Raw genomic sequence first — 25,434 nt, 5'->3', positions numbered from 1 at the left:
TTATCCTTCAAATATGAAGGAGAAATAAAAACATTCACAGACACAGAAAAGATGAGGGAATTTATTATCAGAAAACCCCCACTCCAGGAATTACTAAAGGGGGTTCTCCAATCAGATACAAAGAACAAAAAAAAAAACAGAGCCACAAGAAAAAGCTCCAAGAAGAACACAATAAAACCAAATTTAAACTGTGACAACAACAAAAAGAAAGAGGGGGAGAAGATGGAGATTAACAGTAGCAAAGGACGATGGAGTGCAAAAGTACTCACAAAATAGTTCGCTACAATGAACAGGGTAGGGACCCTTTTCATTATTCAAAGGTAACCACCATTGAAAAAACCACCACAGAAGCACATGTGATAAAAAAGATAGCAACAGTGGAAAGATGTATGGAATACAACCAAATAAAAACAAAAGATAGAAAAACAAAAGAGAAGGATCAAACAAGACACAAAACTAACAGAAAGCAAGATATAAAATGGCAATAGGGAACTCACAAGTATCAATAATTACACTAAATGTAAACAGATTAAACTCACCAATAAAAAGGCACAGAGTAGCAGAATGGATTAAAAAAGAAAATCCAACTGTATGCTGCCGACAGGAAACTCATCTAAGTAACAAGGATAAAAACAAATTCAAAGTGAAAGGCTGGAAAACAATACTCCAAGCAAATAACATCCAAAAAAAAGCAGGTGTAGCAATACTCATATCGGATAATGCTGACTACCAGACAGGAAAAGTACTCAGAGACAAAAATGGCCATTTCATAATGGCTAAGGGGACACTGAATCAAGAAGACATAACAATTCTTAATATATATGCACCAAACCAAGGAGCACCAAAATATATAAGACAGCTACTTATTGATCTTAAAACAAAAACTGACAAAAATACAATCATACTTGGAGACCTCAATACACCGCTGACGGCTCTAGATCGGTCATCCAAACAGAGAATCAACAAAGACATAGTGGCCTTAAACAAAACACTAGAGCACCTGGATATGATAGACATCTACAGGACATTTCATCCCAAAGTGACTGAGTATACATTTTTCTCCAGTGTACATGGATCATTCTCAAGAATTGACCATATGTTGGGCCACAAAAACAACATCAGCAAATTCAGAAAAATTGAAGTTGTACCAAGCATATTTTCTGATCATAAAGCCTTGAAACTAGAATTCAACTGCAAAAAAGAGGAAAAAAATCCCACAAAAATGTGGAAACTAAACAACATACTTTTAAAAAATGAATGGGTCAAAGAAGAAATAAGTGCAGAGATCAAAAGATATATACAGACTAATGAAAATGACCATACGACATATCAGAATCTATGGGATGCAGCAAAAGCAGTGATAAGAGGGAAGTTCATATCACTTCAGGCATATATGAACAAACAAGAGAGAGCCCAAGTGAACCACTTAACTTCCCACCTTAAGGAACTAGAAAAAGAAGAACAAAGACAACCCAAAACCAGCCGAAGAAAGGAGATAATAAAAATCAGAGCAGAAATAAATGAATTAGAGAACAGAAAAACTATAGAAAAAATTAATAGAACAAGGAGCTGGTTCTTTGAAAAGATCAACAAAATTGACAAACCCTTGGCAAGACTTACCAAGGAAAAAAGAGAAAGAACTCATATAAACAGAATCCAAAATGAAAGAGGAGAAATCACCACGGACACCGTAGATATACAAAGAATTATTGTAGAATACTATGAAAAATTTTATGCTACTAAATTCAACAACCTAGAAGAAATGGATAAATTCCTAGAAAAATACAACCTTCCTAGACTGAGTCAAGAAGAAGCAGAAAGCCTAAACAGACCTATCAGTAGAGAAGAAATAGAAAAAACCATTAAAAACCTCCCCAAAAATAAAAGTCCAGGCCCTGACGGCTATACCAGCGAATTTTATCAAACATTCAAAGAAGACTTGGTTCCTATTCTACTCAAAGTCTTCCAAAAAATTGAAGAAGAAGCAATACTTCCAAACACATTTTACGAAGCCAACATAACCCTCATACCAAAACCAGGCAAGGATGGCACAAAAAAAGAAAACTACAGACCAATATCTCTAATGAATACAGATGCTAAAATACTAAACAAAATACTAGCAAATTGAATACAACAACATATTAAAAAAATAATACATCATGATCAAGTGGGATTCATCCCAGAATCTCAAGGATAGTTCAACATACGTAAAACGGTTAATGTAATACACCATATCAACAAAACAAAGAACAAAAACCACATGATCTTATCAATAGACGCAGAAAAGGCTTTTGATAAAATACAACACAATTTTATGTTTAAGACTCTCAACAAAATGGGTATAGAAGGAAAATATCTCAACATGATAAAGGCCATATATGATAAACCATCAGCTAACATCATATTAAATGGCACTAAACTGAAGGCTTTCCCCCTTAAATCAGGAACAAGACAGGGTTGTCCACTCTCTCCACTCTTATTTAATGTGGTACTAGAGGTTCTAGCCAGAGCAATCAGACAAGACAAAGAAATAAAAGGCATCCATATCGGAAAAGAAGAAGTAAAGGTATCACTTTTTGCAGATGATATGATCCTATACATCGAAAACCCCAAAGAATCCACAAAAAGACTACTAGAAACAATAAGCCAATACAGTAAGGTCGCAGGATACAAAATTAACATACAGAAGTCAATAGCCTTTCTATATGCCAACAATGAAACAACTGAGAAGGAACTCAAAAGAATAATCCCCTTCACGATTGCAACAAAAAAAAATAAAATACTTAGGAATAAACATAACAAAGAATGTAAAGGACTTATATAATGAAAACTATAAACCATTGTTAAGGGAAATCGAAAAAGATATAATGAGATGGAAGAATATACCTTGTTCTTGGCTAGGAAGAATAAATATAATCAAGATGGCTATATTACCCAAAGCAATATACAAATTTAATGCAATTCCCATCAAACTTCCAATGACATTTTTTAAAGAAATAGAGCAAAAAATCATCAGATTTATATGGAACTATAAAAAACCCCGAATAGCCAAAGCAATCCTAAAGAAAAAGAATGAAGCTGGGGGCATTTCAATACCTGACTTCAAACTCTATTATAGGGCCACGACAATCAAAACAGCATGGTATTGGCAGAAAAATAGACACTCAGACCAATGGAACAGAATAGAAAGTCCAGAAATAAAACCACATATATATAGTCAAATAAGTTTTGATAAAGGGGCCAACAACACACAATGGAGAAAAGAAAGCCTCTTCAATAAATGGTGCTGGGAAAACTGGAAAGCCACATGCAAAAGAATGAAACTGGACTACAGTCTCTCCCCCTGTACAAAAATTAACTCAAAATGGATCAAAGATCTAAACATAAGACCTGAAACAATTAAGTACATAGAAGAAGACATAGGTACTCAACTCAGGGACCTGGGTTTTAAAGAGCATTTTATGAATTTGACTCCAATGGCAAGAGAAGTGAAGGCAAAAATTAATGAATGGGACTACATCAGACTAAGAAGTTTTTGCTCAGCAAGAGAAACTGATAACAAAATAAACAGAAAGCCAACTAAATGGGAAATGATTTTTTCAAACGACAGCTCAGATAAGGGCCTAATATCCAAAATATACAAAGAACTCATAAAACTCAACAACAAACAAACAAACAATCCAATAAAAAAGTGGGAAGAGGATATGAATAGACACTTCTCCCAGGAAGAAATACAAATGGCCAACAGATATATGAAAAGATGCTCATCTTCTTTAGCTATTAGAGAAATGCAAATCAAAACGGCAATGAGATACCACCTCACACCTGTTCGATTAGCTGTTATTAGCAAGTCAGGTAACAGCAAATGTTGGAGAGGCTGTGGAGAAAAAGGAACCCTCATACACTGTTGGTGGGAATGTAAAGTAGTACAACCATTATGGAAGAAAGTATGGTGGTTCCTCAAAAAACTGAAAATAGAACTACCTTATGACCCAGCAATCCCTCTACTGGGTATATATCCCAAAAACTCAGAAACATTGATACGTAAAGACACATGCAGCCCCATGTTTATTGCAGCATTGTTCACAGTGGCCAGGACATGGAAACAACCAAAAAGCCCATCAATAGATGACTGGATAAAGAAGATGTGGCACATATACACTATGGAATACTACTCAGCCATAAGAAATGATGACATCGGAACATTTACAGCAAAATGGTGGGATCTTGATAACATGATACGAAGCGAAATAAGTAAATCAGAAAAAAACAGGAGCTGTATTATTCCATACGTAGGTGGGACATAATAGTGAAACTAAGAGACATTTATAAGAGTGTGGTGGTTACAGGGGGGAGGGGGGAATGGGAGAGGGATAGGGGGTGGGGAGGGGCACAAAGAAAACAAGATAGAAGGTGACAGAGGACAATCTGACTTTGGGTGGTGGGTATGCAACATAATTGAATGACAAGATAACCTGGACTTGTTATCTTTGAATATATGTATCCTGATTTATTGATGTCACCCCATTAAAAAAATAAAATTATATAATAATAGTAAAAAAAATATTTGAAAAACTTAAAAAAAAAAAAAAAAAGGACAACGAATATGGATAGTTATCCACCAACTCTTGTGGTTTGTTGAGGCCTATTCTAGACAGCATTAATTCCCTGGCACCTTTGGCCTAGCAGAAATCTGAGTCATGCATCTTCCTGTAGTTGAAGAGAGCCTTCTGGAAGGTGGTTTTAGGTCCTCCCAGTAGTACTCTCAGAATGTGAGGAACAGAGAGAGGGTGTGGGCAAGGCACTGACATTGACTAGTACACACACGCTACCAGGGGACAGAAATGCCCCTTCTGTTTATCTCTTTCAAACTCCAACTGTTGGTCTGGGCATCTGTGACTAATGTATGATCAGGCTTTGTTTTGATCCAAATGAGCTGAAGGGATCCAAAGTCAAAAATTCTGGGCAATTAAGCTGAAAAGCCCTCAGACACCAAAGCCTTCCTGATCTATAAACAATGGAAAACTATGACTTTGCCTTCTTTTGTCAAGTTTCAGACAGATATTGAAATTGAGAAAGAGTTCAAGTTTTTCTAGAGAAGGGTTAGAGTCACCAATGGAAAAGTAGCAGTTTCTATGCCCGTGTTAGAAAACATGTTGTTGGTTTAGAGTGAGGCTATGAAACTACATTACACATGAATGGCTATTACTGTTTATAGCACCAGCCTCAAAGACTGTAATACATTAAAGAACAGACAAAGGCAGGGGAAAATGTGGCTGGAGTCGAGGTAGGTTTAACCAGCACTCACTCTCCTAGAAGAGGTAAACCGTGGCACGTCCTGATACAGTGGTGAGTTACAGGTAGGCCTGAGACAGGTCTGGAAGAAGCAGGGCTGAATTTCTCTCTATACAAAAGCACTGGTTGGGAGCCAGGTATGGAGGCCTGGAGGAGTGGCCTCATTTAGGAAAAGTATACTGTGAGGAGAGTAGGTATTTGTTCTGTTTGCTATTTTACATCCATTAACTCGGCTTCTTGTAACAATGCTTGCCTTTCTCTTTGAGAAAGAACTGTCAGATCATGAGCTTCTAGTAGAACTGACTCTACTATCTACTCAAGGGCGGGCATGTGGCTCAGGCCTGATGAGTAAACCACTGCATTCTTTAGTCACAGTGATTTGTTTGTAGTTGAGCGCATGATGCAATCAGAATCAGTGAGGAGAAATTAAATGTTGCTGTGGTTATTGGAAAGAGGGGGCATATCCTCTTTTCTGGTGAATCTGACCCAGAGGATGTGAGCCTGGAGCACCAGAGAATCATGATTAAGAGTTTCAGGATGAAGCCACAAAGAAGAATGAAAGGCTAAGGGATTAAAACTGGTGACATCATTCCCTTTTTTCTGGAGCCAGTATAACGCTGGACTTCTAGCTACGTGGACTAAGAAGTTCCTGTTTTTGTTTGTTGTTTTAAGTTGAAATTTCTCATTTGCAACCAAAAGATTCCTTTCTGATTGATACATTGATTCAGGCAAACCCTCTTGGGCCACAAGGTAATGGAAAACAAATGTGTTCACCTGGAGCCTTGTACTGATGTCCAAAGCTTATTACTAAATTGCTTGAATAAAGAAACCAAGCTAGACAGGGTAACAAAGACACCACCTTTAAAACAATTTTAAAATTTTTGCTGTAAATAACTTTTTATTTTGGAGTAATTATATATTTACAAAAAATTGCAAACACATTATAGGGAGTTCTCATAAACTGTTTGCCTCGTTTTCTCTACTCTTAACATTTCACATAATCGCGGCAAATTTATCAAAAACAGTGGTATGTTGCTATTACTTAAACTATAAATTTTGTTTGGATTCCACATTTTTTCCCTCCACTAATGTCCTTTCTCTGTCATGGGATTCCAACTAAGATATCACATTGCAATTAGTTGTCATATCTTCTTAATATCTAATCTGTGGCAATTTCTCCATTTCCCCTGTTTTTTCATGACCTTGACATTTATGAAGAGAACTAGTTTTGTATTTTTGTAAAATGACCTTCAAGTTGAGTTTGTCTGATATTTTTTGCATGATTAGAATGAGATGATGGGTTTGGGAGAAGAACACCACAGAGGTGAAGTATGTAAAATGCTAACCGAGTTGATTAGGTGATGAGGAAATGAATACACGATGCATACCACTGAGTTAAGGAGGCCTCTGACTGTGAAATATGGTGTCCTCTGAGGGTTGGCTGTCATTCAGAATCATACTGCATTGAATATTAAGCATGGAGCTCTGTATTTCATGGAGACAAAGGTGCATAGTGATTTTCTGTGAGTCTTTTCATAATCACGTGAATGAGTAAATTTGAATGATTTTTACTTTCTAAAATTTCAAGACACAGAGATACTAATTTATTTCAATAAGTGAAAAGCCAGACCTTCCCAAACCAAAACTGGAAGGAATGGCCCCATTACTCCTTCTTATGTCTAGAAGAAAGGCACCTTCATTTTTGCAGGTGACTCCTGCCATTGGATTTATGCCCATGCCTCCAAATGATTTTTATAAAAAGCTTCACTAGTGATATAGAATGAATGTTTGTGCCTTCCCCATTTCCCCTCCCCCACCCTGGGCCAATTTATAAATTGAAATCTTAAAACTCCAATGTGATAGTATTAGGAGGTAGGAGGGGTCTTTGAGAAGTGATTAGGTCATAAAGCTGGAGCCCTCAGAAATACAGTAGTATTAGTGCCCTTATAAAAGAGGTCCCAGAGAGCTCCCTCCCTTCCTTCCACCAGGTGAGGACATAAAGAGAAGACAGCTGGCTATGAACCAGAAAACAGGTTCTTGCTAGTGGATCTGTCAGAACCTTGACTTAGACTTCTCAGCCTAGAGAACTGTGAGAAATAAATTCCTGTTGTTTGCAAGCAACCCAGTTTATGGTAAGTTGTTATAGCCACCTGAATGGACTAAAACAGTCATGATCAATTTTTTTCATATGCTGCCCCATCCCCCACATACTCTCTCACATATCAAAGGTTATACGGCCTCAAAAAGAACTGCATTATTAAATCATCTTGCTGTATTACCATAAAATAGTAACTAGATTATCTACTTCCTCCTCTCCAATAACCCATCGATGATTGAGATAGTTATTGAGCTCACTGGGCAAAGCATCAGGAAAAGTCAATGGAAGAGAAACAAGGTGATCTGCCCCAACTCAAATGCTTTACTCTGTAACACAGATACTTAGTACTCACGTGTCCAAATTAGGTCATGTATGTGGAGCATTGTAAGGTATGTGTAACGAGGTTGAAAATTTAACTTTCAAAAGAATTCTCCTGCTGAGGAATCATTAGAAAACAATAAAACTTATTTTCTGCATCTCTTCACCTACTACTCAGCTCTTCTTTTTGAGCTGTGGTGAATTTTCCTTAATTCCAGTTAGGAGTAAATACCTTTTGATAAAAAAAAAAAATGCTAGGATTAGGAAGTTGAATTTTCCAGGGGGGGGAAAAAAAGCATTTTTCTCATTATTCATGTGCACCTAGGTAAAAGGCTTTAAAATGGTGGCCCATTACATTCAGGCATTTTTGGTTTGGTTTGAAGGGCTTTTAAAAATATTTTTAAATCGTCACCAACTTTTGAAATTTGGAAGAATTCTCCTAAAAAAGTGTACTCTTGCTTTTCTTGTTGAGCCAAAAGATTTTGTATTGCTGGGTAGTGCTGCGCCTTATAGACAGTGTTTGTAGTTTTTAATTTGCATCTTACTTGACTAACTTAATTAATTTATTGTCCAGGTCTGGTCAAGAAATTAAAATTCCTGGTCTATAACTATCCGGTTGATTTAGATGGGTTTTCTGGAAGGGTAGAAAATATGGAGGTTTGTGCTTTGAGGGTAATTAAGGAAGCTGTTTGACCCCAGGAAAGTTGCATCTCCCAGGAATGGAATAGCGGTAAAGGGGCAGGCGGTAAAGAGCTTTGGGAGGTGGGTGTCTGAGATAGCCAGCTGCAGAAGGGGCAGGACCCATGAGCCCTGTGAACTAACTGTGCTGCTTTGTTAAGAGTCTTCAGTAATTGAGTTTTCCTTTTTTTTTTTCAGCTCTCAGGGGCCTCTGCAAAGCAATATGGAAGCAACAACCTCCAAAACCTAAGATCAGTCCTGCGCCTGTTTTCTAGGACATGTGTATGCTGGAGAGGGCATCGGAGTCTCAGAAAACACTGACACTGGAACTGGACTGCCTGCCAATTTTGGTGGGCAGAGAATTCAAGTTAGGTTTGATTAGACTGAGGAAAATTATAAAAAGCAACGTTACCTTTCTCCCAAGGTTTGGAACAACTTACTCCTGTGAATCACATTGTAAGTGTTGCTTTTTCTTTAAGAGAACACAGATTTTTGAATTAATAAGAAGCAAGAAGGCATAGTAAGATTGTAATTAAATTGATTAGGTTCAGCTACATAGGCAATTAAGTTCATATTCAAGAATAAATGCTTGAACTAGATGGTCTCCAAGCTCTTTCTTGGTTTTAAAATACAAAATATTGTTAATCTAAAGGTGTATTCAGAATAGAGTTGGTGAATGGAGATTGAATTATATGAGCTGGCAGGTAGAATAATTTAGCAAACAGGCATATGAGGATGGAAATGCAGATATCTATCTTCATTTTAAAGCCACTGTCACTTAACAAATACATTGCATGGCCGAAGTTTACATTTAAAGGAAATAGTGATTCTTAAACTAAAATTATGTTTATTAAGTTAGAATTCACTACAGACCTCTCTTTATAACTGTGAGTAATTTTACTTCTTTCCATTCTGATAAACAGTTTTTATTTCTGAGCTCAGGAGTCACACATACAACTGCCTCCTGGACATTTTCCCTGACAATCCAATAGGCATTTCAGACCCATGTGATCCAAATGTTCCCAACGCCCCCAGTCCTTTAAAGTGCTCTTCTCTATTCTCATTGTACTCGAACTAGACATCCGGGAGCTACTAATCCATTATCATAATCCCATAGCTAGTTAGCGGCCAGATCCTAGGCCTCTATATTCTTAACTCTTCAAGGCCATGAAATTGCCCTCTATCTTTCCAGCTGCTTTTTCTTCCCCAGAAAATTATTATCTCTGACTAAAACCATTGCATCAATTTCTTAACTGAATTTAATTTCCAGCTTTTAATCCTATTGACATCTGCACACTGCCACCAGAATGACCTCCTCATAATTCATTAAAGAACATACTGAAGTTGGGCAGTTTAGAAGACAGTTTATCCGTTTCTAACAAAACTAAATATAGGCTTACCATACACTCTAGCAATTTTACTCTTTGGTATGTACTCGGATGATTTAAAAACTTACATCAACATAAAAACCTGCACAAGAATGTTTATGAAAGCTTGATTCACAATTACCAAAATCTGGAAGCAACAAAGAAGTTCTTCAACAGGTGAATGGGTAAACAACTGTGGTATATCCATTACAGTGGAATACTTTTCAGAGATAAAAAAAGAAAAAGAAGAAAAATGAGCTTTCAGACCTTACAAAGACATGAATGAATCTTAAATGTATTTTGTTCAATGAAAAAAGCCACTCTGAAAAGGTTACTTATTGTGTGATTTCATTTATCTGACATTCTGGAAAAGGCAAAACTGTAGCCATGGTGAACAAGTAGTATTTGTCGGGAGTGCAGGATTTAGGAAGAAGGAAAAGTTGAATAGGCAAAGCACAAGAGACATTTTAGGATGATGAAATCATTGTGTATGATAATGTAATGGTGGACACGTGATGCTATGCAGAGACCTTTACAGTGACTGAATATTAATGTATGCAAATTTAAAAATCATTTAGGAGGTCAGGGAGTTCCCAAAATGAAATACAGACTGTGTCAAAAGAATCTAACTCTATTATAAATATGTGAAACAATCTCAGTGCAGGGGGGTAAGGGAAAAGATGCTGACTTCAGTAGTTTTGGAAATGATTGGAATCTGTAAGATTTAAGGTAAAAGGAGCTGTGCATAAGCACTGTAATCTAATTAATGAAGTGGCTTCCCATGGGTATATGGGTTTTAATTCTGAAGCCACTATACATATATAATGAAATTGAACGACTAAGTAAATGGAAGGCAGGTGACGGAAGGCAGGTTTCTTACTGCTGCAGTGGGAAGTGACAGATAAGCAAGGGAGGGAAGGCTAGAATAGTTTTGTGCTAATGAATTAGACTTGGAGACATGAGTATAACTCATGTTTAGCTTGATGTAAATACAGATAGTCACATATCGAAATAGTTATGGAAATGTGAATATACCTGGGTTAGTATCATACACAAATGTGTTTCCTTGCTCTTCCAGCTAAGAAACCTGGAAGCAATGACCCCCTTAAACAATGAGCATACCCAGTGCCCAGATCTTGGTTTCTAATCTGATTCTTCATTAAAAGAAACCAGAGCCCTTTGAAATAGCTAGTTCTAGAAATTGGGGAAAAAATATACATGTTGAGCTTTGAGCATCTTCTCGTGCCAGAAAGTAAGGAAGTGAGGAGAGAACATACACACACAAAGATGGGGGATATGTCAAAGGGACATGACAGCCAACTAAAACGTCTCCCAATGGTCAAAGCTGGAACAATTTAAGCAAAGAGATAAATAAAATAGTATTGGATTATAATACAAATCATAAAATAAATGAGTTAATACTGATATAAATAAGTTATTGTATAAATAAATAGATAGGTGAGAATAGACAAAAGAAAGTCTCATGCAGAAACAATCTATATAATTGATGTAAATACTCCAACCTCAGGGATGTAAAGCATAAATCCCTACTTTTTATATGCGGGCTGTGAAGTTACTTCCTTCCAAAAGTATAACTTGACAACGGAGGAACTTGACAACACTACCTTGCCAGGTGATCGAGGTTAATATCAGCTGTGATGTCAGGTTGCTGTGATATGATGTAATAAAATGATTTGTGGTGTTCTTTCCCCAAACCATAACCCCATGTAATCATGGGGAAGTCATCAGATAAAGTCAAATTTAGAGACATTCTACAAAATACCTGACCAGTACTCCTCAGAATCCTCAAGGTTATTGAATACAAAGAAAGTCTGAGAAATTGTCACAGCCCAAGGACACATAGCAACTAAATGTAATGTGATACCCTGGATAGAATCCTGGAATAGAAAAATAGCATTAGATAAAAAAGAAAAATCTGAATAAAGTGGGAATTTTAGTTAATAACAATGTATCAATATTTATTCATTTATTATGATGAATGAACCATACTAATGTAAGATAATAAAAATAGGAGAAACCAGTTGTTGGGTATATGATAACTCTTCATTTCATCTTTGTAACATTTCTGTGTATCTAAAACTTTTAAAATAAAAATTTATTTAAAAAAAATGCAGTATCTATGAAATGTCAAGCATTGAGCTATGCAATGGGAATACAGATGATAGCCTCAGCCAAAAAATTGTCTGGCCAATGAGACAGCCACTAGTAAATAATCATATAAATAACTATATAAACATTATTAATTTAGTAAAATAAAATTACTGAGTGATATGATATTCTAATAGAAGACTTACTTTAGTAAGTTGTGTGAATTTTACCTATAAAGTGACAAACCAAGTAAGTTATCGAGATGTGGGTGGGGAAAAGGCTAGGGCAAAGCAAAAAACTAAAACCAAAAGAAATAGCATGTGGCAAAGACCCAGGGCAGGGAAAACTTCACATTTTAATGGAGCAGAGAAAAGGCCATAGTTCATAGAAGTTTGAGCTCAAGATGAAACAGGAGAGAGAGAGAAATGGAGAAAGAGAATTATCTTTGATTTATAACCTGAGACCCACAGACTCTCAGTGGGTTGATGGATAGAACATTTTATTTCAACAAAATTGCTTTTCTTTGTAACCCTATGTACTTTATTTTATGTATTTAAAAATATGTTTGTGAGCCTGATTAGTAGTTGTACAGTGGGTAGATCATCAACCTGAGTGCTAAGGGTCCAAGTTTGAAATTCTAAGGTCATTGGCTTGAGCGTGGACTCGCCAGCTTGAGTGTAGGGTAGCTAGCTTGAGTGTAGATCATAGACATGATTCCACGGTCCCTGGCTTGAGCCCAGTGGTCACTGGTCTGAAACCCAATGTTGCTGGCTTGAGCAAGGGGTCACTGGCTCAGTTTAAGCCCCTCAGTCAAAACATGTATGAGAAGCAATCAGTGAACAACTAAAGTGATGCAACTACAAGTTGATGCTTTTCATCTCTCTCCCTTCCCATCTCTCTCTCTTTTGCTAAATATAATATATATATATATATATATATATATATATATATATATATATATATATATATAAATAATATATAAATATATATATATTATTTCTTAGAAAGGGTTCATAGGCTTTAAGCAATATGGCATCATGTTAAAGATATTAAACTTTACCCCAAGTATAAATGAAAAACCATTGAAACACTTAAGCTGTTTAAAATCCTTCATTGATTAAACTTACTTATAGGATAAAATTCAAACTCCTTAGCAAATCACTTTTTCAGTTATTTTTGTTTGTCTTTGGCTCCTCAATTATCCATCTTGTTTTACAAACAGATCCTACCAAACCCCTTGAGGTCATCAGGGAAGACCTGCTGTTTCCTGTCTTCTTACTTGTGCTCATGCTGTTTCCTGTGCCAGAAGTCTTTCTTCCTAATCACATCATGTTCCTAAACTTGGGTCAACAATAACATTCTCTATAAACCTGTCTCCTCGGATTGACATGAAGCTCCCTTTTTCAGTGGTCCATTATAGCCTAGGTGTGGTAGACAGAATAAATAGTTCCCCAAAGGCCCATATCCTAATTCTGAATCTTTGAAATATATTACTTTATTTACACAGTGAAAGAGACTTTAAAGATGTGATAAAGTTAAAAATTTAGAGATAAAAAGATTATCCTAAATTATCTGGTTAGCTCAACATAAATGTGAAAGGTCATCATAAAAGGGAAGCAGGTGGCCCTGGCCGGTTGGCTCAGTGGTAGAGTATTGGCCCAGCATATAGAAGTACTGAGTTCAATTCCAGCCAGGGCACACAGGAGAAGCACCCATCTGCTTCTCCACCCTTCCCCCTCTACTTTCTTTCTGTCTCTCGTCTTCCCCTCCTGCAGCCAAGGCTCCATTGGAGCAAAGTTGGCCTGAGCACTGAATATGGTTCCGTGGCCTCTGCCTCAGGTACTAGAACGACTCTGGTTGCAACAGAGCAACGCCCCAGATGGGCAGAGCATCCCCCCCTGGTGGGCATGCCAGGTGGATCCTGGTTGGGCGCATGCGGGAGTCTGTCTCTCTGCCTCTCCGCTTCTCACTTCAGAGAAATACAAAAAAAAAAAAAAAGAGAAAAAAAAAAAAAGGAAGCAGGAGTGCCAAAGTGAGAGATGTGACAAGGCAAACAGAGATGAGAGTAGGGGAGATGGAAGAAGGAATCGCAGCCAAAGAATGTAGGTGGACTCTCAAAGCTGAAAAATAAACAGATTCTCCCCTGAAGCCTCTAGAAGAAATTTCTCTGAACACCTTGATTTTAGAACTTCTGAACTCCAGGTCTGTAAGATAATAAATTTATGTTGTTTTAAGTCATTACATTTTGGTAATTTGTTATAGTAGTAATAATAAGCAAATACACTAGACATATCTCTGTCTGGTTTCTCTAACAACTTACTATATTTATTTACAGTGTGTCCGTAAAGTCATGGTGCACTTTTGACCCGTCACAGGAAAGCATCAAAAGATGATAGAAATGTGAAATCTGCACCAAATAAAAGGAAAACCCTCCCAGTTTCTGAAGGATGATGTGGCAGCATGTGCGCATGCACAGATGATGATGTAACACTGTGTATACAGCGGAGCAGCCCACGGCCAAGCCAGTTGAGATGTGGATGGTACAGAGGAAAGTTCAGTGTGTTCTGTGGCTCGCTAAATTCGAATCCGTGACAGAAGTGCAATGTGAATATCGGTGCGTTTATAACGAAGTGCCACCACATATGAATAACATTACCTGGTGAGATAAGCAGTTGAAGGAAACCGGCAGTTTGGTGGAGAAACCCCGTTCTGGTAGGCCATCAGTCAGTGACGAGTCTGTAGAGGCTATACGGGATAGCTACCTAAGGAGCCCTAATAAATCTGTGCATGAGCCCACATCGAACTGCACTGAATAGGTATGAAACTGGGAGAGTTTTCCTTTTATTTGGTGCAGATTTCACATTTCTATCATCTTTTGTTGCTTTCCTGTGACCGGTCAAAAGTGCACCATGACTTTACGAACACATTGTATTTATGCCTAATTAGCTAGTACTTACTTATTCAATTACCTATTCCATGACAATAATTTGTACTGAGGGTGTTCTCTGGCCTTGATTCTGCTCACAGTGCTGAAAATAAAATGGTGGACAAAACAGATGAAGTCCCTGATCTCTCAGAGACTACAATTCAATGTCTGGCATATAATAAGTTTTTAAAAACATTTATTAACTTAATTAATTAAGGCAGTTTTATAATTATGGACATTATTTGTGTCACTTTAAGTAACAATTCTACAGAAAATGGTGGTAGTGTAGTTAATCAGAGATGGTTAAACCATGTCCAAATTTTATACCAAAGTAAAGTCTATACCACTTCTTCTGAACAAAAAAAGGAATTTATAGAAAGTTGGAATTCTTTTTATTAGTTTTTTTTCAGTTCCTGAGAAACCAAATGTACACACCAGGGTAAATACTATCCATTTTACATATGCAGTTAATCCAAGGTGATGATACTTGGCCTAATGAGATGAAACTTTTTTCAGTTTGGCTTGCCCAGTAGACTAGTAATAACTTCAGAACAAATTCTAAACAAGTAAATTGTTGAGTTATTTTCACAGATTTTAGAAACATCTTTAGGAGTCAACATTTTTCATGGTGACCAAGAAATACAACTAGTGTGTACCCACACTATACAGAAATTGCAAAGAATAAACATGACTTTTATTCAGTTGTCAGTCAAAAATGCAGAGACCATTCAGAATAAGTTTTCAGTTTCTAAATGACCTTTCCCTTCTTTCAGTGTTGTGCCTACCAAAAGCTACACATCTGACCAATGACTAAGTTCTTAGTGGACATTAATTCTCTGGTCTTCTACAAGGCTTAGGGTCCCAATTCTGAGAATCAAAGACCTCTCAGATTCCATTTTAAGATCAAGACCAGTTAGTGTGAGCTGACAATTTATAGAAAAGCAGATTTGGTAATAGGACAACCAGCATGAAAAGTGAGCAGTGGAACAATCTTCTAGACCTAGCCAGGGTATATCCGATTACTAAATGAGAGCTTCTGAAGAGAGTGGAGAACCAACCCTCACTCAGGTGGACTTCTTAGATTTTTAAGCAGAAATTTCTGCTGAGTAAGACTGATTGTAAACAACATTTAGCATGAATTCTTCTGTGACCCAAATGAAGACGAAAACATGGCTTTGGAAACTCAGAAACCTTTATTTGTACTCACAGGAGATGTAGTGCCAGTAAAGATTTTTAGGGTCCAAGTAAAGCTAGTACCTTGTTCTTTCAGCATCTCTCTAAAATGACATGGAATAAGAAAATCATGAACTGTAAAAACAAGAGAAAGAAAGACATTACATTAGTGTATATAAGATTTTTGTTTTAAATTTACCTTGCTGTGAGAATGGGTTTAATATTTGGGAGCTTATGCATATATGACTATCTTTTCATCTCTAGTTCACATACATTAACCTAATCTATTGTGTCTATTCATTGTAGAACAAAAATGCTCACTCCAAAGACCATAAACAAGTCTACTTGGTCAGCCTAGGGATCTAAGTCCTAGTAGAGCAGCCTATCACTTGCTGAGGCACCAGGGTACATGTGAGATTTAAAGCAGTTAAGGGGTAGATGGAGGTGTAGTAACTGACCGAGCAGTGGGAGGAGCCAGGATTTATAGTGCTCCCAGAGAGGAAGGCTAGACAAAGAAAACAGGTTGGCACAAAAGAACTTGTGGAAAGCTCAGAAGAATTTGGAGGGACCAGAGGTAAAGGTGAGGCCCTAGGTGGAGCAAATAAGACCTAAGTTAAAGACTATAGCAAACTGTCATCCCCAACACCAGCCCTTCCACACGGAGCTCCAGTTCGATGTTCGATGCTTGTCCCCTAACGCTCCCACCCTTGCCACATAGGAAGACACCAGAGCTTTACTATCTAGAGCAGGGGCAGATTCACTGGGCAGGCAATAAAGCTTTAACTCCCAAATCTCTTATCTGTGTGGGCCCCTTCTAAGAGAGAGGACCTGGAAGGGATCTTATAATGTGTTTATTTGACAATATATATTAAACTTTGCAAAAGTAAAATATTTTAACCACAGTTGTTTAAGACCGTTTTATCTTTTCAATTCAAGTTTCTCTCCATCATACTTTTCTTAATTTCAGAGATCTTTGGAGCGGTTATGGGCATTTTGGGGCTATGTCTAGGGAAAGTTGAGTTGGAGATGCATTTAATTTGGATTTACTTGGGTATGTTTATATGTTTAAAGATTTTGGGCCCAAGGATTTGGAGACAAAAGTCGCACAATGGTGTGATTGTGTCCTATGCTGCCCAGCATAGGGAATAAGTAAATAATGGAGACGAAACAAACTAGATAATAACAAAATTCTTCTGATCATCAGACTTACAAACAGTAAGCAGAGAATTTGGTTCCCATTAATGTTTGTGTATAATTATAAATGTACCATATATATATTTTATAGGATCGAACATAATAAAGTAAGTTAGAATTCCTGTGTTCTTTTTGTGGCCACACAAACACATACACACAGCAGCAAGTGTGTATGAGTGAAATCACATGGTTTAGGCATCTCAAGTTAGGATAAGATTGCTTTCAAGGCGACATGGCTTAAAAGAATAGGTGGCTTTAGTGTCTACACTCATATGTATTCAAGAATAAGACAAAATATGTAGTATGGGCATTTAATTAAAAATGGAAATAAAATTAAGATAAACATTCAAAGGAGTATGAAAAAAAATTTTAACAGTGACAACCGAAATTGGTATGAATTATGCTGAAATAAAGAAATAACTTGTAATAAACAATTTTCATGTTATATTGAGACAATAATCATGTAAGAGAGAGAGAAAAATTTTAAATAAAAATGATGGCTTTTGGATAATTTGATAATCTAATTAATAAAAAAGTAAGAATTGTGAACACACTGGAAACAATTTTAACTTTGGGTGGTTTTACATTAAATACTGACATCGTAAAGATAACATGAAATTCATAACATGTTACCCCGATGAAGACATGGATGACAAGCTAGTTAATGAATGTCTTCAATTTAAAGATGTTTTAAGACTAGCCATTACACAAAGCACCTTGAAATGTCCTGAAATTTTTCATCTTCTAATGGGAGAAATGTAACAGAGGGCTCCCCAAATTTGGCAGCAATCTTAATTTCTATGACATTAACAATGAATCATAAAGCTGAGAGAAACATCTCTAAACTATCAGTAGTTTTCAAAAAAATCCAATCAAACTAGAATTATTATACTAGTTTCTGTATGGAAGGATGTTATACAATTATTATAAAAAGAGGTGAAGAGAAAGTATTACAGAGTGAATTAATAAAAATTGTCATTCCCTTGGATTTTGTGACATTAATGGAATTTGTCAGCTTTTCCAAATGTGTTATTTTTTGTAACTTTTTTCATTATAAACACTTTCATACTAAGTTGGATTCATGATTTGGTATTTTTTTTTCATTTGTGGTAATCTCATATGGTAAAATCTTCAGGCCCCACAAACACCTGAATCTGTTCATCTCTTTTCTTCTACTCTTCTTCTATTCTATTCAGTTTCTCATACAGTATGATGGTCTTTTTTTTTCTTTTTTCTTTTTTACAGGGACAGAGAGAGGGATAGATAGGGACAGACAGACAGGAATGGAGAAAGATGAGAAGCATCAATCATCAGTTTTTCGTTGGGACACCTTAGTTGTTCATTGATTGCTTTCTCATATGTGCCTTGACCATGGGCCTTCAGCAGACTGAGTAACCCCTTGCTCGAGCCAGCGACCTTGAGTCCAAGCTGGTGAGATTTTTGCTCAAGCCAGATGAGCCCACGCTCAAGCTGACGACCTCGGGGTCTCGAACCTGAGTCCTTCCGCATCCCAGTCTGACGCTCTATCCACTGTGCCACCACCTGGTCAGGCAGTATGATGGTCTTTTAAAACTTTAAATCAGCATTGTCCCAGAGTGAGGAGGTTGCTGGGTTCGATCCCGGGTCAGGGCACATACAGGAGCAAGTCCATGCTCCTGTCTCTCTCTCTCCCTGCTTCTCTCTCAAAAACAAACAAACTTAAATCAGATGGTTTCATTACCTTGTTGTATAACCTTTCAGTGGCTTTCTATTGTAATGAAGAACAGGATCCACATTTCACAAGAATCTTTATGAAGTCAGGCCAGAAGCAGTGGTGACTCTAGGAGAGCATCTGTCCCCACTTCACCGGGCTCCAGTGACCATGACCACTTTAAACATGACAAGCTGGTTCCACCTCTGACTCTCACACCTGGGGCTTCCTCTTCCCCCAGACCCACCCTGGATCTGCAGGGCCTTCCTTGCTCAGGTTTCAGCATGCACGGCACCTCCCTAGTACACCTAGCCCATCGTCATAGGGCTATCTCCACCCCCACCCCTAAACATTGTTTTATTTTCTGCATAGACTTTTCATCATCTGTAAATTTCTCTTGTTTTTTTGTTGTTGTTGTTCTTTTGTGTTTTTTTTTTTTGTTTTGGGGGGGGGGTTTTGTTTGTTTTTTTTGGTCTGTTTTCAACACTGCAACGTAGGGTCCATGAAGGTGGGAAATTTGTTTCTTTTTCTGATGCTGTATTTTAAGCAGTTATATTCTAAGCCTGTTATATTGCAGGCAATCAATATATATTTGTGGAATAAATCCAGACTACATTTCTTAACACCACTGGATGTTAGCCAGTAATGAAGCAATGATTTCAAAAATGTGAGAGAACATGATCTTCAACTTGGAAGGCAATATCCAGCCAAATTATTAATCAAGTGTGAGGGCAGAAAAGGACATTTTCTGACATGCTGAGACTCAGAAAATTTACTTCCTATATTTTTTCTTGAGAACCTGGGTGGGTTCTAATTAAAGGAAGTGCTAAACTAAGCAGGAGAGAGACACAGGATCCAGAAAGCAGTCTGTCAAACTCAGGAGGACAGGAAAAAGGTGTCTCAGGATGACAACTGACCAGCAGGCCTAGGGAGCAACTGGTCCAGAATGCAGCCAGAAGACACAGGGTGCCAGGACAAGGCCGCCAGGAAAAGGAGCAGCCGATAAGAGAGGTCACTTGGAAAAACAAAAGCAAATAAAGTTTCAAAAAAAGATAATTGGTTGAAAGATATTTTGGTGCTTTGGGGGAAAATAGTCTTAAAATGTAAACCAAAAAATAGCTTTATAGTTCTATTTAGAAAGTGGGTTAAGAGAGCTAAATCCTGTTTATAATAAGAGGAAGTTAGTATCTAAAAATAAACAAATTGAGGAGTAGCAGTATGCAATTATTTGGAAATAAGAAGGTAACTAATGGGCTAGTTAAGAGAGTAGTACAAGGTGGCTGCCTCTGGTAAGCTGAACTGACACGTTAGCAAGTGTGGAGACTGGAGGAGCAGAGGGTTGTGGTCCTTGTCGGGTTTTTAGTACTGCTTGATATATCTCTCTGGTGAAAGTAAAAATTTCTAAAAATTTTTAAACTATGTCTTCTGATAACCAGAGCATAAACAAATAAATGCTTTAGGCTTATACTGGTTTTATTGTCTATGAATTTGGAAAAGATGTGTGACTGTCCTGGAAATCTTTCTGTTACATTTGTGAATTATATCCAGTCATGCCTTTGGGCACAGTGGTTTAGATAACCTTACAGATTTCAAAGCCAAACTGTACAATGTACTTTTCAATGCAACATGGTTTAGAAATTATCTGGCCATTCCAGGAAAGAGAGAGAGAGAGTCTTGAAACACACTGAATGTTGGTGGATATGGTCCGGAACAAGATAAACTTGAATTCTTTCAGTAGAATTCCCAGTTGGCTTGCAGTGGTAATGCTGATGGGAAGGTCAGAATTGTGCATGTGGTCATGTCTCAGACTTTGGGGAAAAAACTTTAAAAATATTAACCAGATTCTTTGAAGTGAATTCAAAATATTGAAAAATAATTTAGAAAGAATGTTCTTCTGGAAGAGGGAACTGGGACAAGGGTAGGAATAGCTTTCATTTTCATGACTGCTTTTGGAAGTAAATAAGCTTATTTTAAAATAAAATATGAAGAGATTATTATTGAAAGGTTTGTTCTTTTAATGGTAATGGAGAACACAATAAAAAATTTTTAAAGCAAAAACTTTCACTTTGACTTTTGTTCAAACCAAATTGAACATAAAATGTACAAGTTTTACATTTGTAAAAAAAAAATATCTTCGTATCTCAACGTGATTCTAAATAGTTCCTTATTCTTAACTTAACCGTTGTTAATAACAAAATACTAGATCCCATCGTTCTCACTGTTGGACAGTGCAGCCCAGGTACATTCAAGTATTTGCCGATTAGTTCTGCACCAACAGGAGTAAACTGGAGCGACCCCTGTGGGTGAGAAAGCCTGCTCCCACGACAAGAAAGCTGGCAGCCTTCTGCCAAGACTTCCTTTTTGAGACATTTTGCATGCATCTTTGCCTTCTTCTGATAGGGACAGTGTAATAAATTTATTTGGAAGATGAAAAATAATAACCACTATTTTGTAGTAATCTGGAAAGGATGCTTATTGCTTTAGTTTTCTTCCCTCTCTCTCTCTCTCTCTCTCTGAGGGATGGGGGGAGAAGCAGAGAATGAGAAAAGCCAGTTTTTGACAGGCAGGGTGGTCATCTCCAGAGATGTACTGCAGTGTTACCTATTTGGTAAGGGAATTCTGAGGAAGAAAACCATGCCTGATGCCTCTGCCAGTAAAAAACAAAGCAAACAAACAATTTTTGTATCTTGCCAGAGTTTGCAATCCAGGTGAGCACTAGGCAATATCGTGAAGTATAAAATTTGTTTGATAAGGCTTTTCAGTTCAGCTCACTCTCCCTACTTCCAACTCCTTGGGTATACACTACAGAATTTTTAATTACTACCCTCCCAGTCACAATGGGCCTGCCCACTCAGGAGAACAAGCCTGGGATCCACGCTGGAGCTTTCTCTTAGGGATGTGAGCTGGAGTTATAGAAAGAATCCCCTTTATTCTTTGGTTTTGCATCTTTAAGAAGATAAATTAGAGCCACTGAGGGTCGTTTTCTGGCCTCTTGGGGACAACCAGTTTAAAGCCAAATAAGAGCACTCTAGACATTTGAATGGTAAAGTGAGAAAGAGAGAGAGAGAGAGACTGTGAGAGTGAAAACAATTGGGAGAATTAGAGCAGAATGAGACAATAGGTGACTGCACTCGAGTGTAGGATGTACTCCTGAGGCCATTTCCAACTCCGTTCTGTCTTTGGTTTGGTCAATAAATCTGTCTTTTAAGATAATTCAAGTTAGGGTTCGAATTAGGGTTGAAAGATGCAGCCAAGAGTCCTGACTAGAGAAACAGTACAGTAGTCCCCCTTTATCTACAGTTTTACTTCCGCTGTTTCAGTTACCTGCAGTCGACTGTGGTTCAAAAATATTAAATAAAAAGTTCCAGAAATAAACAATTCATAAGTTTTAAGTTACGCACCAATCTGAATAGTGTGATGAAATCTTGAGCCTTAGCCCCATCCTGCCTGGGAGGTGAATCATCCCTTCGTTCAGCACATCCACACTATATACACTCCCCACCCCGTTAGTCACTTGGTAGCACTTTCAGTTATTAGATCCACTGTCATGGCATCACAATACTTGTGTTCAAGTAACTCCTTTTTACTTAATAATGGCCCCAAAGTGCAAGAGTAGTGATGCTGGCAATTTGGATATGCCAAAGAGAAATAAAAAATTGCTTCCTTAATTAAAAAAAAGGGTGAATATAGTATAATAATATATTTTAATAGAGAACCACATTTACATAATTTTATTACAGTATATTATTATAATTATTCTACTTTATTATTAGTCATTATTCTGTATCTGTTACTATGCCTAATTTATGAATTAAACATTATCATAGGAATGTCTATGTAGGAAAAAACATTATATATATGGTTTCAGACATCACTGAGGTTCTTGGAACGTATTACTTGTGTATACAGGGCCCTACTATAATGGTCTTAATAAGAATAAATAAGTCAATGGTGAGCTCTTAGATATTGTGACACTTGGACAAAGAATATTTTGAACAGGGACCCTTCAGCTTTCCCTCATGACATACTGATGCTGCTGGAGGGAAAGGTAGCTGTGGCTGGACCCTTTTTAATAAATTTATTGCAGCACATTGAACCACATATATTTAAATGTTCAGTTTGATTTAGTAATATATTCTTAAAACTATCACCTATTTCCAAATAATAAACATCCATTACTTTCAAGTTTCATTATAACATTTTGTAATCTTTCCACCCATATTCTAACCTTCCACCCCATCCTCAAGAAAGCAATGATCTGTTTTTAGATAAATGTAGCTATAACTGTTTGTGTATGTGTTTTTTCATTATGTATTTATTATAGGTCTGGATTCTGTTACTAAGCATTAATAAGTTGTGATTTATCCTATGTTTAAAAAAAATTGCTGAGAGTAGTCCGTTTTATGGATATACCATATTTTTTTTAATCTTTTCACCTGTTGAAGGATAATTGGATTGCTTCTAGTTGTGGCTATTAAAAATAAAGCTGCTATGAACATTCATATACAAATGTTTATATGGATGTATGTTTTCATTTCTCTTTGGTATACAAAGGAATGGGATTGCTAAATTGTATACTAGATGTTCTGTTTAACATTTAAATATTTTTTATTCATTGATGTTGAGAGAGGGAGAGGGAGGGGGAAAGAGAAGGAGAGAGAAACATCAAATTGTCGTTCCACTTATTTATGTATTCATGGATTGATACTTGTATGTGCCATGACAGGGGATTGAACTCACAACCTTGGTGTACTGGGATGACACTCTAACCAAATGAGCTACCTCACTAGGGCCTATTTAACTTCTTAATAAATTGCCAAACTATTTTTCTCAGTAATTATACCATTAATTCCCAATAATAGTGTATAATAGTTCTAGTTGCTACCCATCAACATCAGTGTTTGGAATTGTCTGACTTTTAATGAAACCATACTAATGGATATGTGTGGTTTTAATTTCCATTTCCTTAGTGACTAATTATATTGAGCATTTTTCATGTACTTATACGCATTTGTATATCTTCTTTGATCAATTGTCTTTTATTCATTTATTTTTTTGTATTTTTCTGAAGTGAGAAGCAGGGAGGCAGAGAGACAGACTCTCGCATGTGCCCAACTGGGATCCACCTGACATGCCCACTAGGAGGCGATGCTCTGCTCATCTGGGGCATTGCTCCGTTGCAACCAGAACCATTCTAGCACCTGAGGCAGAAGTCATGGAGCCATCCTCAGCGCCTGGGACAACTTTGCTCCAATGGAGCCTTGACTGCACGAGGGGAAAAGAGAGATAGAAAGGAGAGGGGGAGGGGTGGAGAAGCAGATGGGCGATTCTCCTGTGTGCCCTGACCGAGAATCAAACCTGGGACATCCATATGCTGGGCCAACACTCTACCACTGAGTCAACCAGCCAGGGCCAATGATCAATTGTCTTTTGAAAGATTTTACTCATGAAAAAAATTCTTTAAAAATATAAAAAAATAGCTTTACTTGGATATAGCTTAAATATTATAAAGTTTACTCAGTATAAATATGCAGATGAAGAATTTCAAATAACTATGCAGTTGTGAAACTATCCACTTTTAGAATATTTCCTTGAAACATTTACAGTTAATCCCCACACCACTCCCAGGCAATCATGAATCTGTTTTCGTTTCTATTTTTCAGAAATTTCATATAAATAAAATAATAAAGTATACAGTCTTTTCCTTTCCCATCAATTTCATTTAAATAAAATAATAAAGTATATAGTCTTTTGTATTGGCTTCTTTCACTTTTCCTAAGGTTTTTGAGGTTCATCCATGTTGTTGCATGTACCAGTGGTCCGTTCCTTTTTATTGCTAAGTAGTATTTTATTATATGGACATACCACTTTTGTTTATCTATTTTAGAGTTGCTTAACATATAGATTATTTTCAGTTTTGACAACTATGCATAATGCTACTATAAACTATCATGTACAAGTGTTTATGTGAACATATGTTTTTATTTCTTCTGGTTAGGTACCCAGAAATAGAATTGTTGAGTTGCATGATGTCTATATTTCACTTTTTAAGAAAATACTAAAATGTATTTCAAAGTGACTCTTCCATTTTATATTTGCATCAACAAAAAATGAAGGTTTCAGTTTCTCAGTTTTTTATTCTATGAGATTCAAGTCAAATAACCTCATCAATGTGTAACATGTAACATTTCACTCTGGAGGGCTGAACCAGGGGTGAGCCCCAGGCCAATGGGATTTTGACATGAAAGTTCTGTCCATGAAGACTAATGGACACATATTGGGAAGTCCTTTCTCTGGGCAAATTTGACATATAAAAAGAATGAAGTGTTTAGTGCAAATAAACAGAGAAGGAAGCAGAGTTACAGGGCTGATTCCTGCATGGGCATAACCTGAGGGTAGAGCATGGTGGATGGCTCTACAGGGAGAGCCTGAGAGAACCTGGTCTGCCCCGGACCTTGATGAGCCTTCTCTCTGGCTCAGCCTCTCCTCCCCTGCATCTGAAATCTTTCTACTGTGCCTTCTAAAGTAGCCCATCATAGTAAAACATTCTCCCATATCCTTGTTTTCTCCTTGACCTATATTCTGC

At 37.1% G+C, this 25,434-nt stretch overlaps 1 long non-coding RNA gene across 2 annotated transcripts in view; it reads left to right on the top strand.

The window, feature by feature from the left end:
- The window catches only part of LOC136378774 (uncharacterized), a 162,267-nt gene extending 137,776 nt beyond the window's left edge, over positions 1-24,491 (top strand). For both annotated transcript variants that reach the window (XR_010746636.1, XR_010746635.1), the window contains 2 exons: positions 8,588-8,845; positions 23,920-24,491. This is a non-coding gene — a long non-coding RNA (uncharacterized lncRNA). The remainder of the gene's footprint in view (positions 1-8,587; positions 8,846-23,919) is intronic.
- Positions 24,492-25,434: the final 943 nt, after the last annotated feature.

This window comes from Saccopteryx leptura, chromosome 7, assembly GCF_036850995.1.
Source record: "Saccopteryx leptura isolate mSacLep1 chromosome 7, mSacLep1_pri_phased_curated, whole genome shotgun sequence".
Taxonomy (NCBI): domain Eukaryota; kingdom Metazoa; phylum Chordata; class Mammalia; order Chiroptera; family Emballonuridae; genus Saccopteryx; species Saccopteryx leptura.
Note: the sequence above shows the minus strand (reverse complement) of the source record. Positions and strands in the feature narration are given on the sequence as shown.